This window comes from Ipomoea nil, unplaced genomic scaffold (genome assembly GCF_001879475.1).
Source record: "Ipomoea nil cultivar Tokyo-kokei standard unplaced genomic scaffold, Asagao_1.1 scaffold2368, whole genome shotgun sequence".
Classification (NCBI taxonomy): Eukaryota; Viridiplantae; Streptophyta; class Magnoliopsida; order Solanales; family Convolvulaceae; genus Ipomoea; species Ipomoea nil.
The window spans coordinates 660,626-667,184 of record NW_017618796.1 but is presented as its reverse complement, the minus strand read 5'-3'; the positions used below and the strand labels follow the sequence as shown (position 1 = coordinate 667,184).

Here is a 6,559-nt window from a genome sequence, read left to right as displayed (position 1 = left end):
CAATAATTAATCTAATTTCATCAAACGAAGCCCAAAACATATGAACCAGCCTATTTGTCGGCTTCAAATTTTCTGTGTCTACAATACCTGAAAGGGATTATCAAGAAAACATTCAAAAAGAACCTGTTAGCAATTAATGTTAAGTATAAACCACCTAGCCTCGTAAACTAAGTATAAGTATAGATTAAAAAAAAATGTTTATTTGACATCCACATATAACACATATGATCATAGAGAACTAAGTCAAGTAATCAATAGAATATAGATATCTAGCCACACACACACACACACACACACACATATATATATATATATATATATATATATATATATATATATATATATAAGTATATATACATGTATATACATAACTCAAACTCATGCTTACACAAATACCAAATACTTACTAAGTACATATTTGCGTAAATATAATTAAATGAGAATGAGTAATTATAGGTAGTTCATAATAAATAGCATAAGGAGATAAGTATGTTACTAGTCTATACCACCATGTTAAGTAAACATGAATGATAAAACAATCACCTCATTCTACTTGTATTCATATGACCATATAAGCAATAAAGGTAGATGGTTTCTCAAGTAGATATGTAATTTAAATTAATACTCTCACTCTCGAGAAAACATAGTATCGTAATAATAGTAATACTGGAGGAGCTCATATCAGTTTCATCATAAAAGTGGGGAGGTAGGAACTTCACCAAGTGTGAAAGATCCTATCCGGGCTCATTAACTCTCTACTGGCCTAATCTCAGCTCTCCCACTTATCTCGTATTTTGGAAGCAGGTCTGGTACCCCTTTAGTGTGCACATCCCCTAACTGAGATCCCAAGCCCAGCGAGTAGTATCCAACCTAGTAGCCCAAGATTTTTCTACCAAGCTACTTCAATCTCATAATTGTCCAGTATTTTTCTATCGGACTTTCTCATCATCATATCGTTCATTTGCTTCTGCCGAAGGGACATGGTCCAACCAGGATCCTTCAAAATGTAGGTTCCTTCACATTAAAATATATATATATATATATATATATATATATATATATATATATATATATATATATATATATATAACGGTGGCATAACCTTTAAAAATCATTCTTTTCTACACATAGAATTATGATATCATATATATATGCCTTTCGATGAGGTTATACGAGTAAACATATATAAATATATGTATATAGACTTATAAAATAAATTAGAGGGTAAGTATAGGGTTTTCTAAAGTGAATGCATAAATAAGCATAATTGCAAGTTTAGACAACTTAGACTTGAGTGTAGTTGATAGAGGAATAATAGTTCAAGCATATATTTTCATAAAATCAAGTTATCACACACTTCATTGTAATCTTGGTAATACATGAATAATATACTTAGGCAAAACTCTCCTCATTTTAGAATATAACGCCAAAGTCATAGCACACTTAGTATTAACAGTGAGTATATTTCAAAGTCATGCTCAAATAAATCATATTTTATGCTTGGAGTTTAGATAGACTATTGTTCATGTAATAATTAAGGAACTTCCACTTAAACAACATCAAGATCCTGAGCCTCACGAGCCACACGGACCCACGAGTCCCCGAACCGTAAGTGGGACCACATTAACAGAGCCACAGTGGCCCTATACAGTAGTCCGTAATGCCACAGGGTTATGTGACAGGACTAGGCAGTCCTGTCACTTGGCCCTCGCGTAGTTACAGCCTGGAGTGGCAGGACTCAAAGAGTCCGCCACTCCAGTCCCTTTTTCTCGCTCACAGGACTACGCCAACAGGACTAGATAGTCCTGTGGCGGAGTCCTGCTGCCTTCACTAGTCTACGGACAACAGAGCTCTAGCCTCTGCGATCAAACTCAACCATCATATGGTCATACCCACAAAATCATAAAACATTGATATATCAAATACATCATTTCAAGCATCAAACATCATACATTTTTATCATTTTATGCATCCAATATATATGTATTCACACAACACTTATTTCACACATTTTAGGGCAAAAATAATAGGTTTTAGCTTCCATGGCTTATACCTTGAGATTGCTAGTTCCTAGTAGGAATACCTCCTCCTTCTTCAACTATGGCCACTTCCTTCACCTCCTAATAACTGCAAAGTAACATATAGAACATATACATCATATACAAGCATATACATACACAGTGAAATAAAATGGAAAAGGAAGAAGGAGATGAAAATATGGAATGGATGAAGGAGAATGAGGAAAATAGAAATGATCACTACCACTTCTTCTTGATGGTGTCTCCTGAGTGTTGTCTTGAGAGGAAGAGCAAGGGAGGGATTGCATCAGATAATAGAATAGTGCCTATTTATAGGCTCAAAACCCTAGGTCACTATTTGGAAGGGAATGAATGGTCAAGAAGGGCATTTGGGTCATTTGAGACTTCAACTTCTAGACTTAGGATTTTAGTTCAGAAATTGGATCAAGTTCAGATGTAAATGCGATATAAATTTTTAGAAAGAGATTGGGTTCATTTTGAAACCAAATTTTGAGTTAGAACTAGTTTATCAGTTTCTCAAGTTCGTCTCAAATAGACTTTTGGGTCAATATTTTTAATAAATAAATATATACTTTAAATAAGGTTTTCAAAATAATAATAATCATATAATTATTTCATATTTAATCATTTGAAATTAGGAATTTAAAATAGAATAATTTATATAATTTTTTTTTAATGCTACCGACTCTATTACAATGTAGTATATGTTCATAACTACTTTCTCAACCTACTGAAACACAAAGAGCCAATAACGCCTCCACTAAGGCGAGAACTCACAACCTCCCATATGAGAGTCCAACCCGGGTGCCATCTGAGCACAAGGTGCCTGGCAATAATTTATGTAATTGATAAAACTATCGTAAGAATAAAATGATAAAAATAATTCCATTTTGAATTTTTTTTTATAAAGAAAGAGTTTTGGAGAAAATATTTTTGGGACTTACATTTTCAACCCTGCAAACTCATTGATAAAAGATTCCATTCTAGCATATCTCAACAAATGATAAACAAGAAATCTCACTCAAAAGCAATCAACCCTCAATTTCTCAAGGTTTTTCAAGAAGTTTTCCCTCGAAACAACTCACAATTTTTCTTTGAACATTCAACATTCAACTCACACAACACTTCAACAAGATCTAACAAGTAACATTCAATATCAAAATTCAAAACTTTATCTCCTTTTTCCTCTCTTTTTCTTTCGAATTTCCTCCATGTTTTCTCTTCTCTTCTTTTTTTTTTTTTTTTTTTTTTTTTTTTTTTTTTTTTTTCAATCAAAACCTCCTTCAAGACATGTGATTCACAAATAATCAATCAAATTTCTACCAATAAGAGTCATGACAATCAATCAATACATGTTAAACACAATTTCAAAGTCAACAATTTCACAATTTTTTTTTCACAATTTCACAATTTCACAATTTCACAATACATGTTCAACAATTTAACAATTTCACAATACATGTTCAACAATTTCACAATTCTACTCAAAAATTCAAAAATTCCCAATTTGTATGCACTTGAAAATCAAAATATAGCTTCCAAGCATGTTAAACTCAAATTGATTCCATAACAAGTCTATACTAACATGCAATTGAAAAATTCCATCATCAATTCATTCATGCAATGCCATATCATCAAACCCAATTTCAAAAATTCCCAATTCAAGTTAGGGTTCTTCATGGCATATCAAATTCAATGATACAAGACATTATTCACAAATTCCAACCATATATTTGTTCTACAAACATCAAGGAAGCATTATATATAAACAAAATTGAAAAGCATCCATAAAAACACAATCTATCAACATTGAAGTTCTAGAGAGAGAAAGCTTGAAAAAGAGTATTAAAATGGATATTGGAGAATTTTTACCTCAAGATGATGAAGATAAACAAGTGTTTGAGCCAAGAAATCAACAAGAAAGTGAAAAGAATTGAGTTGGAGTAACCTTGCGTGGGAGGGGATTATTTTCGTGATGTAGGAGAAGTGAAGAAGAAGATGGGGTTTTAAATAGAAGCTTTTTCCTCACTGCCCAGTACTCTAGCCATGATCGTGATTCACATTGTGAGCAAAGATTCTCCAGCCACGATCGTGGCTGCCTAGTGGCAAAACTTTGGACAACTCCCACGATCGCTATCATGCTCGTGGCAGCAGCGTGGTAAAACTTCTGAGAGCTCCCACAATAGCTGTCACGATCGTGAATTCATCGTGAGCAGAACTTCCCCAACTACGATCGTGGTCACCTGCTGTAACACCCCGTGTTACGGCCTTCAATTCCGGGTTAATTATTTAATTAATTCCGTTAATAATAATTAAATATGATTTAATTATGTTAGGTTTACCTTTAATTAATTAGTAAGGTCCACCCTGAACCGTGGACCCTTGCCCGAATAAGAGTCTTAAGCCTGTTAGGAATAAAAGAAGTAGGCCTTTTACTATTCAGATTATGATTAGGATCCTCTTTAATTAATATGGCCCACTATGGACCATGGACCCTTATCCCTAAAGTAAGCCTTAGCCCTATAAGGAATAGAATTAGTAAACCCATACCATTCAGGCCCTAACTAGGAGTCTTAAATATATAAATAGGGAACTTAGGAGGCACCCAGAATCCCGACCACAATAATCTCTCACCACCCAAAGAGTTCCAAGAATCCCCTTAGGAGAAATCAAGAAATCAAGAAAGCTTAAAGAAAGATCCTTCATAGCCAAGGAATTAATTAAGGCTAAGAGGTAACCCATGTCTCAACAAAACCTATTTTCATAGCTATGATTCCCCCTTAGGGTTTCCCCCACATTATTGTGAATGGCGAGATCTGGTGATTATTATTGATGCTTGATGTGATGATCCCATGAGGGATCTTGATAATCTTGATATTGGGAGATTCTTGATAATTATGGTGCTCTTGATGATTATATGGAATTCTTGATGATTAGGTGTTGTTCTTGATGATTGTGTGATGCTCTTGATGTTTATGTGTTATTCTTACCGAATCTTGCAATTAGAAGACGAATCGTATTCTTGTTGATATAAAAGTGATTAGAACCCTAGGTTGTATCGTATGATATTATTCTTGGATTATCGGGTGGGGAAATCGCATGTTTGGGTGTTGATTATGTTTAGAAAAGCATGATAGGTTATGTGCCGTTCGTTTCTTGTATTTGATCCGTTAATTGTCTACGTGTTGTCGTTAATTGCGTTGTAAAGTGTCTAAGCATGGTTTCGGGTTCCACGACGGTTCCCGGGGCGTGAATTGTGTGATGAGAGTCAGTGGGGGGTAGGGGACCCGCCACCTACCCACGGCCGGAAAGTATATCTCCGGCAGCGGGCAGCCGGCGGGCGGGCAGCTACCCGCCGGCAACCCGCTGCCCGGAACAGTAAAGTCCGGCGGGCAGCCGGCGGGTGGCCCCCACCCACCGGCTACCCGCTGGAAATTATCCCTCTTTGGGACCCCGGCTTCCCCGTTTGATGTTCCCCCGTTCCCCGTGGTGTCCCAACGGACTCCGTTTATCGTGCCTATGTCTAGTTTGATGTTTCGGGTACCGTTCGTAGGTTTATGAGTCTATTATATTGCATGCTAGTCGAATTGGTATCCCATTGACCTAGGTGGAAGGAGTATGAACCCCTTAGGACTATTCTTAGTATGTGATGGATCACGCATAGGTTTTGTTATGCGCTTTCTCCCCCTTCCCAATGTGTAATATGGGTTGCATGTGCTTGCTATGTGTTATGTGTGTGTGTTACCCCAATTCGGTTGCGATCGGATTGGTTATCCTGAGCTGCGGTTCAGAAGCTGGCTGCGGTCAGATTGATACTCTTGGGCTGCGGTCCACCGTTTGGTTGCGATCAAACGTTTCTATACGAGCTGCGGTTCGTCCTTTTTCCTGGCTGCGGTCAGATGACATTCTCTTGGGCTGCGGTCCACTGTTTGGTTGCGATCAAACACTATGATGAGCTGCGGTTCATCGGTCGGTTGCGATCGACCCCTCCGTGTTGCGATACGGGGCAGGGTGCTGCGGGGCCGTGTCAGAGCTATATGCGCTGACCCTCATGTATGGGCATGCGATTGGTCCTGTGGCGCCAACAAAGTGTGCTATGTGTTGTGATATGGATGAGTTGTGATTATGAGTGTCTTGGGGGAATGTGACTGTGGGATTTATGTTGGGGATTGTTTATGTTGGGTTGTGATTATTGTTATGCTTTGCCTTATCTGCCTTACCTGTTGTGAACTGCATATGCTCGTTATAACTGTTGCTTGTGTCTGGCCTTATCTGTCGAGTCATTCCCGGTTTTAAAGCTAGAGTTCGTAGGATATATCTTCATGCTCAAAATGGTTTTCGTATATCTATATATATCTCTATATGTATTGTATTTCAACGCGTTGGAGTGGGTTACCAGCATCTCTCGCTGAACAGATATATTTGGCTTTCAGGCACAGAAGATTAAGTCACTGGAGCGCGCTAGAACTTGGAGTGTAGAAGTAGATAGTTTCCCTTTCGGCCTGCGTGCCACGTTTATG

At 37.4% G+C, this 6,559-nt stretch overlaps 1 long non-coding RNA gene across 2 annotated transcripts; it reads right to left on the bottom strand.

The window, feature by feature from the left end:
* Positions 1–634: 634 nt before the first annotated feature.
* LOC109152099 lies at positions 635–4,212 on the bottom strand. Of its 2 annotated transcripts, none has more exons than XR_002049347.1 (3): positions 3,912–4,212; positions 2,054–2,127; positions 635–1,014 (listed from the first exon to the last, which is right to left on the bottom strand). It is a non-coding gene; the product is annotated as an uncharacterized LOC109152099 (long non-coding RNA). The 2 variants fall into 2 exon arrangements; XR_002049348.1 differs by lacking the exon at positions 3,912–4,212 and adding an exon at positions 2,263–2,660.
* Between the last annotated feature and the right edge of the window lie 2,347 nt (positions 4,213–6,559).